General features: G+C 34.6%; 1 protein-coding gene and 1 pseudogene across 1 annotated transcript in view; both read right to left on the bottom strand.

Annotated features, from left to right (window-relative positions):
• Positions 1–18,768, bottom strand: part of CDH12 (cadherin 12) — a 1,430,569-nt gene that overhangs the window by 1,388,304 nt on the left and 23,497 nt on the right. The gene's annotated exons all lie outside the window — the stretch shown is intronic.
• On the bottom strand, positions 17,938–18,275 carry LOC122734285 (annotated as a pseudogene).

An 18,768-nucleotide genomic window follows, 5' to 3' on the forward strand; every position in this document is an offset into this window, starting at 1 on the left:
TCAGGGTTCCCCTCATACCATTATAAGGCATTGTTATAGGATTTTACAAAACTTGTTGATATCCAGCCTCAAACATGTTGTCTGGAACTGAACACTATGCAGAATGTAGTCTAATCAGATCAGACATTTCTATTAATGCAGCCTATAATTGAATTAGATTTTTTGATGGTCATATCATACTGCTGACTTACAATGAGCTCTCTATCAGAGAGAGACAGAGAGACAGAGAGAGACAGAGAGACAGAGAAGGAGAGAGAGAGAGAGAGAGAGAGAGAGAGAGAGAGAGAGAGAGAGAGAGAGAGAGAGAGAGAGAGGGAGGGAGGGAGGGAGAGAGAGAGAGAGAGAGAGAGAGAGAGAGAGAGAGAGAGGGAGGGAGGGAGAGAGAGAGAGAGAGAGAGAGGGAGGGAGAGAGAGAGAGAATAAGAACTTTTTCAATTCAAACTCTTTTCTAGGCATACACCACCCATTCTATAATCATTCAATTGATTATTTGAATCTGACACTATAAATTTATCCTGATTTTCCTGCTCTTAGATTTAGTCTATCATTCCTGATTGTCAAGAGAACTATGGTTTCAGATTGTGTAATCCAATGTTTTAGCTCCCAGCTGCATGGCTGAAAATTTGACTTCATTCAAGACATTTCTAAAAATCTTAATTAAAATAGCTACATATAAAATATTTGACTTACTGCACTAAAGGACCTTCATAATAACATTAGTGCCTTCATTAAGTTTGACTCTCTAGGTCCAATAATTTAATCAAATCTACATGTATCTAACTGTGCACTTAGTCTAAATATTTTCGTCTTGTCCACAAGAATATAATTAGATGACATATCAAATGTTATCACTGGCTTACTTTTGTAAGGGCCAAATTTATTATGGGGAGAGTATTCCATTATTTTATCACATTTCCCCCCTTTGTTTCATTAAGAAACACAGGGTGTTTCCTTGATGAAACAGTACAGTGTTGATACATTATTGGTATAGTATTGATTCTGCAGTCAGAGGACTTGGGTTCAAATCCCACCTTTGATTCTCACCAATGTGACCTTAGGCAAGTTAGTTAACATCTCTGGGCCTCAGTTTCCTTATTTGTGAAATATGGGGATCAAACTAGATCATAGCTAGATCTGTGATTTTCTGCTTCATGCCATCTACCCCAAAGCAGCAGTCCTAGCCCTTGTTTGATATCTTCTTTTCTCCAATTTAGCTTTTTAAAAATAAATGTTTTTGTTAACTAACTTTCCAATTTCAACTCATTCTGAGCTTTATCACTCCAGATATTATTTTTTTTAAGAGGCAATTGGGAGGGGCAGCTAGGTGGCGCAGTGGATAGAGCACCGGCCCTGGAGTCAGGAGTACCTGAGTTCAAATCCGGCCTCAGACACTTAACACATACTAGCTGTGTGACCCTGGGCAAGTCACTTAACCCCAATTGCCTCACTTAAAAAAAAAAAAAAAGAGGCAATTGGGGTTACACAGCTAGTAATTGTTAAGTGTCTGAGGCCGTATTTGAACTCAGGTCCTCCTGAATCCAGGGCCGGTGCTCTATCCACTGCACCACCTAGCTGCCCCCCAGATATTATTTTTTATAGAACTACACTTTGATATTCATTTCCCATTACCTGCTCTTGATTTCATCTTCTGCACATGTAATTTTTCAAACCTAAGTTGATCAACATGTATCCAAATCAACCTCTTTAGATACTTTCTATTTTCTTCTCATTAGAATTCTTTCTCTTTGTGTTAATTAATCCACAATCATTTATCAATCTCCTAATTTGTGCCAAGCATTGTGCTAGCTGAGGATCTTCAGAGTTTCATTTGTTTAAAGTTTCTCATCTCTCCTAATATGACTGTACATGCTCTCCCAACATTTCGGGGTCTATGTCAGAGTATCAAATGTCTTCATCTCCATTACATTCTAAGATGGAAGTCACTTTCTTCCATTGTTCTTGCTCAAAGATCACCAAAAGGACAAGAGACAGCTCCTCAGAGCAAGCATTCCCCTTCCTACTTTCTCTCTCCTTCCCCTAAAGGGGAGGTCCTTCAAGGTGGATGGCTGAGAGTGGTCCCCTGCTGATGTCAGTAGTATACCAACACATCACTCAGGGCAGGCCAGTTGTGGCCTCCATCTAATCATCCCCAAGTAGGTACTTAGTCAAGGGGGAAATGTTTTGGTACACTGGTACACTAAGCCCTCACTATGTATCTCTCAGTGTCTTAGGAGGTAGTTCATCTTAGCCTGATGACCTGAGCTCCTCGAGGTAATGATTGGTCAAGATCTATTTCTGAGCTCAGGTCATCTCCAGCACAGGGAGGTGTCTTAGCTTCTCTCTGAACATGTGGCCTACTGTGGTCACACTCTTTTCTCTTTTTCCAGTTTTTTATGAGAAAATGCCATGTCACAATATTGCTAATAGAATTAAAGAGATCCACCAGGTTTGTTAACTCCTGGCTGGCTTGCCAATCTGTAAGGGCCAAATTTATTATGGGGTGAGTATTCCATTATTTTATCACACTTTTGAATAGTCATACTCTCCCACTCCCTTTCATCATTACTCCTCAAAACAATGTTACTTGGTTACCTTATGGTACAAGTATTTGACCTGCTATTATCTGCTCACTGGTGTGCAGACTCAATGAGGTTATTTTTCTAAAAAAAAAGCTTTGAGTACAACACAGCCCTGATGATTTTTGCAGGATGCTTTCAACTATTGGGGTCAAACTTAAATAGAAACAGAGCCACAAATCTGCACATAAAGGACCCTGCATGAAGTATGATGAATTAGTTTTAAAATATAATTGTCTATAATTATTATATTTTTAATTAATTTTGTTAAAGATTTCACAATTACATTTTCACCTATGTGGATTGAGTGTCATGGTCCTCTACAGGCTACAGGTTTCACATGTCTCCTTTATGTTAGCACCCAGAACCAATCTCTTCCTTTTCTACATCAATAGTACACTCTCCTTCAGAGAGAGAGGTGTGTGTCTATGTGTGTATGTGTGTGTGTGTGTGAGTGTCTCAGACTCTTACAGCAGCTATGTGACCCTGATTAAGTCCTTTAATCTCCGTTTGCCTCAATTTCTTCAACAGTAAAATGGAGATAATAAAAGCACCTCTCTTTCAGGGTTTTTGTGAGGATCAAATGAGTTAATATTTGTAGAGTATTTAGCACAGTGTCCAGCACACAGTAGGTGCCTACTCCCATCTCCTTCCCCTTATGTATAATCTATACTACTCTGTTTTTGTATCTCTACATAATATCCCATTTACTTAGATATTTGTCTTTTGGTTTTATATCCTGAAACCTTTGTTTTTCTTTTCCTTTTTGTTCTTTTATCTTTTCTTTCTTTTTGTGGGCAAGAGGGAGAAAAAATAGATTTCTGATAATTATTTTAAAATACAGAGATCAGAGGTGCTACAAGGGTGGAATGTTACACGCACTTTCAAGTGATGTCAGTATATTATCAGTTTTACTTAACAGTTTTATGTTATGAGACCTTTCATGAAGTCAGAGAAATCCATAAATATTTGTAATGTTAAAACAAAATAGATCAATAAAACTAAAAACAATTCATAAACTTTGAAGGCTCTTCAGCCTTTTCTGTGCACTTACATAGTGGTCTTCAAAAACTTGACTTCATCATCTTGCATTCAAGAATCTTGTATTTGTTAGACCTCAACTATATTCACTTCCTCACTAACTGTCCTTGACATCATTTTTTTTTCCCTTGCAGATATACAGGTCTCACTCAATTGATGTATTATGCTTCTTTATAGCATTTGATATATTCTTATTGAAATTCCCTTCTCTGCCTTTTGGGCCCTGTCCTTTCTCAGTACTTGGTAGATTTTCCTGACATCTAGGTAAACTATATCTATTACATTTCCAATCCACCTGTCTCATAACCCTGTCAAAAAAAGAAAATTAGGTTAGTCTGAAATGACCTGTTCTTGATTGAAACCATGCTGGCAGTTTTGTGATCTCCAATTCCCTTTATATGTACACAAACCTTTCCCTTAATAATAGATTCTAGAATTTTGTCAGGGATTGAAAAAAGCTAACTAACCTATTATTCGAATCTACCCTTTTCTTCCTCTGAATATTGGCACAACTTTCTCCTGTTTCCTATGCTAGAGATCTCTTCCACTCCTCACTATTAATTTTTACTTCCTAAATTTTTTATTGATACAATTTTAAATGAGATACTCATCCTAGCAAATACATAAAACTTCCTGAAAAAATTTTACACCAAACAAATATGCAAAACAATTTAAAACAGTGAACATGACGGACAGGACATGTTAATTCCTAATTTGGGAGTTTTTCATTTGTTAAGAGAAAAAGAAAGCTATATGTTTTACCTTTAATATTTCTCTACACTGATTATTTTATCTTTTTCTCAGTTTTGTTACTGTTTAACGTATTCATTTACATTATTGCATTATTATATGGTATTTAATCTCTATTTGTTCCTACCAAATCATACAATGTTACCCAGTAATACGTCTAAAACTGGAAGAAACCGCAGAAGCCATCAGGTCTAACCCTCCAGATTTCATAGATGGAGAAACCAAGAATCAAGGAGATTAAGTCACATATAAGTGACACAGACAGTGATAAAAGTACAATTTGAGTCCAGGTCTTATGACTGGAGATATTCTACCATACCGTCTCCCAAAGTGGCACTATATTTCTGTGAAATTTTCCTATTTTTCATTCCTTATAGAGCAATCATACTCTAGTACATTCATAAAACGTGTTTTAGGCGGCAGCTAGGTGGCACAGTAGATAAAGCACCGGTCCTGGATTCAAGGGGACCTGAGTTCAAATCTGGTCTCAGACACTTGACACTTACTAGCTGTGTGACCCTGGGCAAGTCACTTAACCCCCTTTGCCCCGCAAAAAACAAAAACAAAACCAAAAACAAAACATGATTTATTCAGCAATTTTCCAATTATAAGATACAAAATTTGTTTTTCTGTTTTTTGCTACTGTAGTGTGTACTTACTTCTATGAATAGTTCAGTTGCAATGGGCCACTCTTTTCTTACTGACAATGATCTGTTTAGTACATAAAACCAATAGTGTGATTTCTTGGTCAAGGATTATAAACAATATAATAACCAACAAAAATATTAATATGACTTCCAATACTAAATTATGAAAATCAATAGTTGTAATAATTAAGGAATTAAGATTCTTATTTTCTATATTTCTACAGTATTAATTTTCCCCTAATCATTTACCATCTTTCCTAATTTGGTGGATATTAGTCTCTTAGTTGCTAAATCCAATCATCTTTTCTCATCTTTATGCTGAAGATTTTCAAATCTACTTATAATGCCTCAAACTCTCTGCTGACTTCAACTTCACATCTCTGACTTTCAGACATCTCAAACTGAATGTCCAGTAAACTGAAACTCAATTATGTCCAAAATAAAAATTATTTTTCCCCCTAAAGCTCCATCCCCCACTGCCTCCACCCCACCTTCCCAATAGAGGGCAGCACCATCATGCCAGTCCCTCAGGCTTGCAATCTATGTGTCATTCTGAACTCCTTACTCTCTCTCCCTACTCCCATAGCTAATCTGTGAACAGGACCTTTCAATTTCACCCTTGTAACATCTCTCATATTTTATCAGAAACCTTTTACAACCCTTATTATTTCCAGTACCTTCATTCTGATAATTATTTCCTATTTTTCCTGTGTCTAGCTTGCTTTGTGTATATCTGTGCTTTGTCTCCCCCACCAGATTGTAAAATCCTTGAGAACAAAGAGTCTGACATTTACAGACATGTTTAAAGGTAACAATTTTCCCGAAATTATTCATTATTTTTTATCCCAGCCAAGCTGATTTTGTCTTTGCAAAAAAGCTTTTAAGCATTAAAAAATTTAAATTGTGCATTAATTCTTTTTAAATAATCACTAAGAATTTTTTAAAAATAATCTTCATCCCTATCTACAGTTGTAACAAATTGAACGTTTTAATCTCTTACTTTTCAATTATGTAATTTTGTTTATTCATAGTTTATATCTGTTTTCATTTTATTACAATATATTGTACACTAAATTCATTTAAATATAAAATCCAGTTTAATATATCATACATATCCTCTTCGTTTACATTTGATTTCATTTTGCTATTCTCATCATTTTGTTTTTCCAAAATTGTTCTAATTTTGTCTAAATATATGAAGTTCTCTTGGTGACTTAATTGCTATAAGATTAAATCAGTGGCATTGTTATTTTTAGTATATTGGCAAAATCCTGACATGAATATTCAAAATGTATCAATTTATTTAGGCATTTCTTTATTTCTATAAAAATGTTTTGTGTATTTTTATTTATATAGCACTCATGCATCAAGTACATTATATACACTATTTCTTTTGGGTCACCCAACAACACTATGAGAAATTTTAGAACTATTATTATCCACATTACTGAGATAAGAAAACAGATTTAGACAGGGTAATGTTGGTATGGGTTGCCTTTTGAGATGGACTTCCTTGGAAGTCTGAGTAGAGGCTCAATGCCCATTTGCTGGACACATTACGGTGATCATTCATTCCCCCCCCCCTCCACCGTGGATGATGCTCAGTATGATAAGGCAGAGCTGAATTGTGATACAAATTGTAGGAGAGAATATACACATTCAAGAGATCACAGTTCTTTTGAAATATTACTGTAGGTTTTTAGCATTATAACAGTAACAGCAAAAGTGAAAATCCTTGCACCCATGTTCTTTATGGAAAAGCTTCCAGTGTTACTCGGTTTCAGATTATGTAAATTCTTCAATTCAGAGAAATAATTTTGGTCATTTTAAAGAAAGCCATGATTGTCTCTTTTTAGTATTTTTAAAGTGAATCTATTTTGGGGAAGGTTTTCCCCCCTATATCCGTTGTTATAATCAGAGAGGTAGTATGGAGTTTATCAAATCCAAGAAGACTTAAGGTTTGTGTCCTTCCTCTGATACATACAAGATGTGACCATGGACAAGTTGGGTTCCTTAGGCAATTCTAAGATTATAAATTGAAGAAAAGGTTCCACCTTACATTAGTAGACAGAGTTTACTTAAATGGAAGTCCCCTTTACTAATGAAATCACAGATTCAGTACCTATTCATATTGTTATAATCATATTAATTTTTGTTTTCTTTATTATTTTCATTGCTTTCTGAATGACAAAGCATCCTTGCATCCAATTTGGACATTTTCAATAAATTGATCTGAAATATTGCTATGGTTCCTTAGCCACTATTCTATTTAAGTATTTTCATTAATATTTATTAGTGACATTGATAAGGACCAAAGTTTTCTCAGAAAGCCTCAGAGTATCTTCTTTCTCTACTTTTGAGAATAATTTGTGTACCTCAAGAACTACTAATTCTTTAAAAAGTCTAGGGGTGCACCTAGGTGGCACAGTGGATAAAGCACTGGCCCTGGATTCAAAAGTACCTGAGTTCAAATGCGACCTCAGACACTTGACACTTACTTGACCCTGGGCAAGTCACTTAACCCCCATTGCCCCCCCCACACACAAAAAAAAGTCTAATCAAATTAACTTTCAAATGCATATGGTCAAGGAGTCCTCTTTTCCCAAACACAATTTGGGAATTAATTTATAGTTTGTTTACCATATTTGAGATTAAATTATTAAATAAAAAACTTACTGGATTTTATGTGGTTATTTTGTATCTTTGTAGATATTAATACATTTTAGTTCATTTTTAGTTTTTAAGTGTGCATAGTCAATTTTGATCATTTATTTAGTTTATCTACGTTATAAATTCCTCTTTATTTCTGACTTGGTAATTGAAATTCTTCCTCTTTTTTTCTAGTGAATTAATGGTTTATCAATGTTTCATCTTATTTTATCAGCTCATTTTTCCCTCTTTAATGTCCTCTTCCATTTTCATACATTACTCTTTTCTACATCATTTTGGCATTATCAATTAATTGGTTTTTCATTGGAGAAAAATCAAGTCTTTTTATCTTATTTGTTGATATAAATTTTCAGATAGAAAAAGTCTTCAAGAATGTCCACTGCAACATAAATTTAGGCATGCTGGTTTAATCTAATTTTCTTAAGTGTAATGTGTTGCTTCTCTCATTTGTTCTTTGGCTCATTAATTTAATATCAGGGTTGCATCTTTTATTCATATTTCCTTTAATTATCATAATTTGTATTGTGTTATGGTCTATAAATATGCATGTAGGATAGGTAGGTAGTAGAGCACTAGAGTTGGAGTCAGAAATTCTTAATTTTAAATCTTACTTAAGACACTGTGACCCTCATCTAGTTGGTTAAAATCCATGACTCACTTTCCTCATCTAGTAAAATTGGGTTTTTGATTTATTGGTTGAGTGACCTTGGATAAGTCACCACATTTCAGTGCTACTATATAAAGCTAAAGTTGCCTAACAATCACCAGTTTGCTTTCATGGTATGTGTTTGGGGGATATTCTATCACTAAGATTTCCTTGGACTAATAAAATGACAGTTTTGAACCAAAAAAAAGTTTTGTTATCTGTGATAAATATTATTAATTTTGCCTTAACTAAAAGCTTGATTACCATTCCTTTTTTTGTTGTTGTTTGATTCAGGTAAAGCGCAACACATTATCTAATAGCTTCTCACAGTAAATCTATAAATATCCTCATTATTTCAATGTGTTTTATACCCCTTAACCTAGGAATCCCCTTGTTAACAATGAATCAGTTTCAAGTAGGTCAAACATAAAAGTCCCATTGGCATTGTGTCTATGGCAGCATTTTTTTGTTGTTGTTGTAGCAAAGACCTAGAAACAAAAGCAGTTGCTCATTAATTATGAAAGATTAAAGAAGCCATGGTAGCTGAATAAAATAGAATATTACTACTGAAATTACAACTGTGAGTAATTCCAGAAAACACTGAAAGATTTATATGTCTTAATGCAAATTGAAGCAACCCTTCAAGAACAAGGAAAACAATATATGTTATAACTACACAAATATAAAGAAAAAGAACAACAAATTTAAACACAGTACAATGTTACTATCTTATTTTGGCCTCACATAAGGAGTACGAGTCTGTACCTTTATCCTCTTGTATTTTCTAAGGATAGGGGCTATCTATTTTGAACACTACATATTACTTCTTTTTTTAATCTATTTTTTAATTATTAATTTTTTGGTGGGAAAATTAGGGTTAAGTGACTTACCCAGGGTCACACAGCTAGTAAGTGTCAAGCGTCTGAAGCCACATTTGAACTCAGGCCCTCCTGAATCCAGGGCCAGTGCTTTATCCACTGCACTACCTAGCTGCCTCCCACTACATATTACTATTTCAATTTGTTGATATGCTGGGTAGTTTTACTAAATAACTTTTTTTGGTTCTTTATTTTCCATTCATTATCAAAAAGAATTGCTTGCTAGCTAGGATATAAAAAAGGGATAGACATGTAGTTCACTTTTTGTGAAATAATGTGATCCTATTTTCTCCTTCATATAGAGGAACTAACTCTCCCACCTGCTTTCCCAGTCCGGATAAGACAATATTTTAGGGGTCTTCATCCCAACCGTTGTTTCCTTCTCCTCTTCCCCCCTGTGGCTTCTTATCCCCCTTTTCCTCCTCTCCCTTTTCCCTTCTCCCTCCTTTTTTTCCATGAACCCCAACTCTGTCACTCCTACTCTGAGAAATATACTCTACCCATTTTCCTCCTATGTCCTCCTCTAAATAGTTAACTTGTTTCTATCTTACAAAATTAGTTTCTCGATTTGCTTAGTTTTGGTTCTTTCAAGGACAACAAGATAGACTATTTCAACTTTAAAGCATATAAGCATGCATTAGTCATTGATTCACTTCTTTTCCAAGTTCTTGTTTGTTACTTTATGTTTTTGTCATTTGGTCAATTTACCAATCAAACACCCTGCTCATTTCTATTTATTCCTCCTGAAGGGAAAAAAGAAACAAAAGTCTATGATCATTTTGAAGATCCCTGAAGAGATATATTATTTCATAATATAATATTTTAGTGTATATGATGATTTATTTTGTTTTCAATATATCATTTCAATTTTTATTTAATGTTAATAATTAATCTTGGGGGGTGGCTAGGTGACGCAGTGGCATCGGCCCTGGATACAGGAGTACCTGAGTTCAAATCCGGCCTCAGACACTTGACACTTACTAGCTGTGTGACCCTGGGCAAAGTTAATTAACCCCCATTGCCCCACAAAAAAAAAAAATCTCACAAACAAATGAAGAAAAGCAGAAACATAAAACACACTCTTTGGGGCAGCTAGGTAGCACAGTGGATAGAGCACCGGCCCTGGAGTCAGGAGTACCTGAGTTCAAATCCTGTCTCAGACACTTAACACTTACTAGCTGTGTGACCCTGGGCAAGTCACTTAACCCCAATTGCCTCACAAAAAAAGAAAAAAAGAAAAATAAATAAATAATCTTGTATAATTCAAGTTGTTACTTTTTGATTTGTGAAATGCTGCTAGTACTTAGAAAAATTCTCTCTTTAATACTGAGGTTCCAGACTTTGGTAAATAAATCTAGTTAAGACCAATTGAGAATTTCTCAAGGACACTTTGTTAATTCAATCAATGCTATCAATATATATTTTTCTATAGGGTATTTAGGTTTTTTGTTCACCTCTGAAGACAGCCTATTTGCTTTGGTTTAATAGAAATTTCATCTGTCCCAGTTTTCTTAACTTAGTTTTTCTCTAGTATCATGATAGTGGAAAGATAGATGTTCTTGAAGCCGAAAATATTTGGGTTCAAGTTCCCCTTTAAACCTGAGCAAGTTACTCTCTCATGTTCTTGTCAATTCTTTAATACTATGAGTTGTCGAGAATGTGCTGATTTGCACTGGTAGAAAGGGTATTTTCTTCAGGAGGAAAGCAATATAAAAAGAAAGTACAAACCAGCCCCTATCCTGCTTTTTTTCTTCCACACATTCTTTTAGTCAACAACTTTCTTAATCTTTTTCAACATATTTTCCCAGCTGCCAATTTTTAGGTTGGACTTTTTGTATTCTTTAAAATATTTTATTTCCAGACTTATAAATGTCAAATCTCTTGAAGATTTATACATATGTGTGTGTGCATGTGTAAAAACAGTTTTCCAGCACTTATAGATGTCAATTTTTGGTTTTTTTTAAGTTTATTAAGATCCTAAATTGCAATGAGGTTTCTTTCTCTTCTGGGTTCTAGCAGTATAATTGTATTGTTTTATTCTTATGGAGATTTCTCCTCAAATACTTTGACTCAACTTTTTTTACTACTATTTCTTCAAAGATTTTTTTTTGAGGATTACTTTACTTTTTAATCCACTCTTATTTTTGTTCTTTTAATTTGACATATTTATTGATCTTTTAGGGTGATATAAAGGAGCTCAATGTACATACAATTACTTAATTCAGTCAGCCATAATACTTATATATGTATGTATATATGTATGTCTCTACAATTGACCTTCAATGATCTTATTTAAGGAATTTTCTATATTCCAAAATATATTTTATTTAGATATAGTGACTGTAACTCTGTGCATAGTGAAGTGCTCTCTTAGTAGTTTTCATTTTACCCTTTCAATTCTTCTTTAACCATTTTTGCCCTATTCATCCTAGTTTAAGGAATATTCTCCTTGATTGAAAAAAAATAGAATAAAATGATTGATTATTGGGACCTTTTTAAAATTTTAACATCTTGTATAGTTGAAATGTGTTTATCTAACTTGCTCTCTTTCAGAATGCTCTTAAATGCCTGACACATTGTTCTCATATATTCCTTTCTCTTCCATACTCTTTTTCTACTACTGATCATACATATCATTTTTTGTTTTTAATATGGAATTTTTTGGATGTCTTCTGTTTCTTACATTATCAAAGTTATTTCTTCCAGAGAGTCATCCCACACAACTGAAGTATTTTTAGAAAGAAAATAAAATCAACACATTAAAAAAGTACATTATTATACATATGGACCTCCCCACCTCCACAAAGGGGTGATTTGGAGGTGTCCTCTCATATCTCTTCATTTGATTCCTCATTCAGAATTCTTCATCTAAGTTGCATGCCCCATTCTAGCTTTCTGCCAATGACCTTATGAATTCACATATTTATAAATTACTTTACCATATAGTGGTAGACACATTTATTTTCCATTTCCAGTAGGGTTAAGGTATTTATTACATAGTTCCTTGCAGGTATCCAAGTTTTTATTTTTTGTTGTTGGTGGTTTCCTTTTTCGTGTGTGTGTGTGTGTGTGTGTGTGTGTGTGTTTTGAATTAGTCTATATACATCATTCAAAGTTATAGAGAGGCTAATATAAGAACTTCAAATGGGTGTACTCCTGGATTCCATTCAGAAAAAAGTTAAATTAACAAAAGCACTAGGGGAAAAAGACTTAGCATCACACATACTATGAGCCAAACAAATCTTACAAGCTGACTATGACTGCCAATTTTTCTTTGAAAAATATTTGCTTGACTGTGTCTTCTTTTACTGCCAAATTTGTCAGATAAGACTTACCTCTGTTGCCTCAACCTGCTCGTTTCAAAATCTTTGCAATGTGTATTTCCTAGCCACTTGTATATTTGATATTGATCTATCAAAGATTGTAGACTGATTTACCAAATCGGTAAATTTACCAAATTCACCAAAATAGGTTGTAGTATTGTTCCAGTCTTTATTTTTCTGAAATTTGAGATACCTGACCAACCAATATTTCTACAAAACCTTTCATATCTCTTGCCTTTTGTTATACTTGTTTATCTTCTCTCCTTTAACCATTCTTTGTTTCATGCACTATGTACTGTTTTCTGTTAACTCATTAACTCTATTACCTAATGCTCATTCCTCAGCTCCCTACTTCAATGTATGATTTCATTTTAGCTCTATGCTGATGATACTCGTTTAGCCTTAACCATGCACCTGAGTTCTAGAAATCTATTTTCAATCAATTAATGGACATTTCCATTTCAAATTCAAAAATACAATTTTAAAAGAGTTCCAGACATGTTCAAAGCACTTTCTACTTGATTCAGTCTCCCTATGTATTTCCTCTTCCATATCATCAAACATTTAACCATCAAGAAATTTCTACCATGGGACTGCTCTGCTAAGTGGTGGTTTTCTCGACTACATCTCCATTTCAGGAGGACTCTGGGCTGAGCTCACTTCACTACTTCATGCCAGACTTTTCTTTCTCCTTGACAACCATTTCTGTCTATTCTCCCTCACCCTGCTTTCAAGCTCCACTTTATGTATTTGCTTGGCTCATTGGAACATATGTCTGTTAACAGTAGGGATTGTTTTGTTTATTTTTGTAGCCAAAAGACTTAGAACAGTACCTGGTACATAGTAAGTGCTTGAAAAGGCTTCATGTATGTATTTATCAGTGTTCAAAGACAATCTCATTTGTCTCATAAACATTTTTTATCCTGACTTCCTGTACTAATAACTGACCCAAACATTGTTCTCTGTCAGTTATGCCCTGATAGTCTTGCTTTAAAACTTCACTCATGGCTGTCTCTTCCCCTCCACTCTCACTACCATCACATAGTAGAGGATATCATAATATATCATTTTCTGCAATTTCAAATACTATACACTATTAAAATAAAGGAAATGACTTAGTGAACAGCCTTTTGTCTTCTATTTCAGGCATTTACTATTTGTATGATTAAGCTAAATCACTGAAATGGTTTCCACATCTTTAAGTTAGATATAATAATACTTATTCTACTTTAAAGTTTTGTGAGAAAAAAGGGGAATTGTTATGCACGTATTTGTTATGATATGCTTTTATATTAAAATGTGATTATCTAAAGGTGAATGAATTTTAAGACTCAGTTGTATTGAATCTAGTATAATATATAATATGCAGTATAATATAAAATTTAACACAACTATAAGATTGGCTAATATGACATAAAATGAAAATGATGAATATTGGAGGGATTGTGTGAAGTTTGAGATACCAAAGCATTGTTGGTGGAGTTATGACCTAATTTATCCATTCTGGAGAACAATTTGAAACTATACCCAAAGGGCTATAAAATCATACATACTATTTGACCCAGCAGTACCACTACCAAGTCTGTATCTCAGAGATAAAAATACAAAGGAAAATGACCTATATGTAGAAAAATATTAATAGCAGCTCTTTTTTGTGGTGGTAAAGTATTGTAGATGAAGAGGATGTCCATCATTTAGGAAATAGCTAAATACGTAGTATATGATTGTAATGGAATAGTATTGTGCTATAAGAAATGATGAGCAGGATGCTTTCAGAAAAACCTGGAAAGACTTACATAAACTGATGAAAAATGAAATGTTAAGAATTTTGTACAAAGTAAGGGCACTATTGTATGATCAACTGTGAATGACTTAGCTGTTCTCAACACTATAATGATCCAAGACAATTCTGAAGGAATTTTGATGAAAACTGCTATCCATCTCCCAGGGAAGAATTGATAGAGTATGGCTGCAAATTGGAACATACTATTTTCCACTTTATTATTTTTCACATGGGTTGTGTTGTTTTGTTCTATTTTCCCCCACAACATAATTAATATGGAAATGATTTACATGCCTTCACATGTATAACATATATCAAATTGCTTGCCTCCTCAAGTAGGGGAAAAGGAAGGAAAGATAGAATTTGAAACTCAATTAAAAAATTAATATTATGTAATTAGGAAAAACAAACTATTAAAGAAAAATTGTACAATATACAGTTATACAATATTGTTAGAAACGTGGCTAACCACTTAAATAATATTGTACAGCTCGAGTGTTAGCACCTCGAGTGTTTGCATCTCTAGTGCTGCTAGCAGGTTGCCATTCAACGAATCCAAGCAGGCAGCAGTTCTTTATTCATCTTTGTGAAAATGGGTACTCTTCTGAATGTGCCAGAGAGTGCACTGAAGTGAGGTCCCTCACCTCTACTTATACACCTACTATGTAATAATAACAACCAATCAGATTGTACCAAGTGGACTAATCACAGTGCTATAAACTAGTTAGGTGGTATCAGTTGACCAATAAGATTTTACAAACTATGATACCAGGCTTTAGTCTATTCTGGGCAAGAGCGTCAGCTCCTCTGTTTGACCAATCAGATTGCTCCCTTTATTGACCAATCAGATTGCAGCTTTAGTCCCCTACCCTATGCTGGAGTAATAATGTCCCCATTCCCACTAAAACAGTGCTTATGTAAATATAACCTTTCAAAACAAAACAAAACTCAAGTTGGGGCTTGAGCTTCAAATCACTGGATATCACCTCGGGCACCTCAAGGAGAACACGCAGCCCAGCCCAGCCCGACTCCCACAAAACCCAGGCTCCTCTTCAGGCCCTGCTCGGGCCTAAGGCCCAGGAGCCTTGGCTTCTCAGAGCCTCATGTGATGGATGGCCCCCTACTGGGAGGTTTGGGCAACAAAACAGTAGGGGCTGAAACCAAACTCAATCTCTGTCCCTAGGGCTCTGAGAAGAATCCAGATATGGTCTTTGCTCTCAATATCCACATATAACTGAATAATCATGGTTATATGAATGACATCAATATCTAAAAAGCAAACTACAGGGTATCCCAAAAGTCTTAGTGCATTTCTAAGCTTTAATTTTGGGATATACTGTATTTATAAAGGATTATTTATTTTTGCCTAAGTGTAGCTATGAGATGCAGCTTTGTTTAGTAAATTAGGAGGTGGCAGCCCTGAAATCCTAAAGACCTGGGTGTCAATGCTGCCTCTGACAGGTATTATATAACTATTGATTGGTCTTTAATTTATTTTTCTTCAGGCAACTGAGATTCTAAACCACTGATCTACAATACAGATGTGTATTAGTGGAGAGAGTTTACTGAAAAGGCAGTAAGGACCACTTCTCCCCCTTCCCCCACTCCTGACCTAGTATTAGTTGAAATTAATGAAGGGATAATAACAGTAAAATTCCTCAACCAGCTTCCTTATTCCTTATCATTGTTTTCGGTGTACTGAGCCAATAAAAAACCACTTTAAGTCCAAAAAATTAATCATTTACATTTTATTGAAGGCATTAGATAAAGAAGTTTAAAATAAGATTTAACAGCTTTTCCTTTTCACCTTATAGCTGCATGATCTCTCATTTAATGTTTTCAATAGGTGATATTTCCCATGTTTTATATATCCTCCCAAATAGATTCTTAGAGGAATTGAAAGTGCAGGGATTATATAGGATGTAGGTTGTATTTAAAAATAGACTATAAAAGTCAAATTATTGCAGAGCATGGTAGGAATCATCTCTTTTCTTCTATTCAACAACACTCAACATGTCTGGGAAGGAGAGATACAGAAACTAAGACCTCCAACATCTATTAGTTTGACAAAGCAAACAGTTCTACTGTATTAAATAATATGTATGTTTACCACAAAATATCTAACCATAAGGTATTGCTTAGATTAAACTTTGAATATTTGAAAACACTATCACCTATTGCATTATCCTTCTCATTTAATTTTTAAGTAATGTCACTCAAAATGTTAAGATTTAAGATTAGTATGTTTTTCTAACTAAACCTATATCTAATAAGTATGATCCAAATATAATGATAATATTATTATAATACATTATTATTGGTAATGCCAATGAACATAAAATTATTTGTATTAATTACATCTAGCTAATGAAACACCAAATTTCACTAAAATTTTACTGTAAGTAATTATCTCTCATTTGCATTTGTTTTCATGTTAAAACCTGGTAAATTCACAGAAATTTACATTTTCCTTTCATTGCATTTGAAAACAAGAGATAGAAAATTGCAGCCAGTAAATCTATTAAAAAGAATTATTTCCTCCAAAGTAAGCAATAGGGTAGAAAATTTAAAGAAAAAATTTTGTATTTCTGGTGTGTTTTTGTTTTTGTTTTTGAGCTCTCTTTGAACTGATAGGGTGGGGAGAAAGGGAAGAGAACTTGGAAAAGGGAATATGAAAATTGGAAAACTCTACCCTTCCTGAGAACTGTTTCACCATGCTTGAAGGGCTCTCCTATCAGTCTGGTCAAGGCTGCAGCTGCTGCTCCCTTTTGTGGTAGATATTTCACGTCTGTGTTCTGGACACTCCTTTGATACAGCATTTTCTGGGCTTTCCTCCCTCCATCTCTGTAGTTTTGCTTTTGATGTTTGGGAGTTGAGAGCTGCGCATGCTGTAAAACCTTATACAGCCCCGTACAAATCCCACATGATGTTTCTTCCATCTTCTCCTTGTCTAAGGAGAGGGAATAAACAACAATAACAAAACTACATAGCCTGGAGACCCTTGCTTTCCCTGTGAAGCCTTCAAGCCATCTGATCTGCAGGAAAAAAGGGACTACTTTCATAAATTGCTTCAATAAAGTCTTTTTTGTGTGTGTGTGAGGCAATTGGAGTTAAGTGACTTACTCAGGGTCACACAGCCAGTAAGTGTCAAGTGTCTGAGGCCAGAATTGAACTCGGGTCCTCTTGACTCCAGGGCCAGTGCTCTATCCACTGTACCACCTAGCTTCCCCAATAAATTCTTTTGGATGCAACTGAGTTCTTATACAGAGGTGACAAAGTATAGTATTGGGTATAGATTCAGGATGCTTATATTCAAATCATGTCATTGATACTTACTACCTATGTGACTCTGGGCAACTCACAATATTAGTCTCCATTTCTTTTTCTGTGAAGCAGTAGCTGCCTCACAAGGTTGTTCAAAGCATCAAATGGGATAATATGTAAAACATTTTTTAAAATCTGAAAGAGTAATATAAATGCTGGTCATTATTATTATTGCTTTTCACCACAGTTTCTCTTTTTAAAGAACTATTATAACTTTTATGAAATTATAAAAAACATCAGGACTCATACATAAAGTAATTGATGTATATATAAATTAAACATTATCTGTGTAATTAATTTTACTTCTTAGATTGACATTCTAATAAATCTTTAACTTCATTGATTTTGGCTACTATATAAGGAGATCCTCCCTTGTCTGGGTGGTTTCAAAGCATGATTTGTCAGTGAGCATCTCTAATTTTCCCTTTATCGGCTGTAAGACTTCAAATGTGAGTGCTGCTTCTCACTTTGTCAATTGGGGTTCAAACCCGCCTCTATAATAGCTACCACTGAAGGCACATTTTGTCAGACTTCGATTAACTCACTTTACTTGAAGCTCTCTATGCTTCATTGATCATAAAACATATTGGCCTGCAAATCCTGAAGCATCAATTGTCAGTCCAACTGCTACCATTGTGCTGGCATTGCCCTGAGTCTGTGAAGCAGCAACTCATCCCAACCCAGAAGCCAGGCATTTGGCCAGGCTAGGCTCCAGGCCTCGGCCCAGGCCCCACAGCCACCACCTCTGGTTAGTCCCAGCCCACTTGTAGTTTTTTCAACCAACCTACAATGTTCAATAAGAGTATTAATATGGAAAATGAGCTAAAAGACAGAATTTACTAATCTCAAAACCAGATTTTTGTTAACAAAATCATCAGGTAAGAAAAAAACAAACAAAAAACCCACAAAAAAACAAACCCCTTAAATTAGAAAGGCTCTATTCCAATTTTTATTCCCATATTTAGTCGTGTCATTCCAACTACATGAGTATCATCCAGTTAATGCAACTAATTTTGGCTAGTATTTGGATTTTCCTTGATTGTGCATAATATAAATATGGCTAATGTTCATTTATAAGTAATGCTAAAAAATAAAACTACCTTTTCTTTTCGTTACTATGTGGGTCTTTC

Source organism: Dromiciops gliroides, chromosome 1 (assembly GCF_019393635.1).
Source record: "Dromiciops gliroides isolate mDroGli1 chromosome 1, mDroGli1.pri, whole genome shotgun sequence".
Classification (NCBI taxonomy): domain Eukaryota; kingdom Metazoa; phylum Chordata; class Mammalia; order Microbiotheria; family Microbiotheriidae; genus Dromiciops; species Dromiciops gliroides.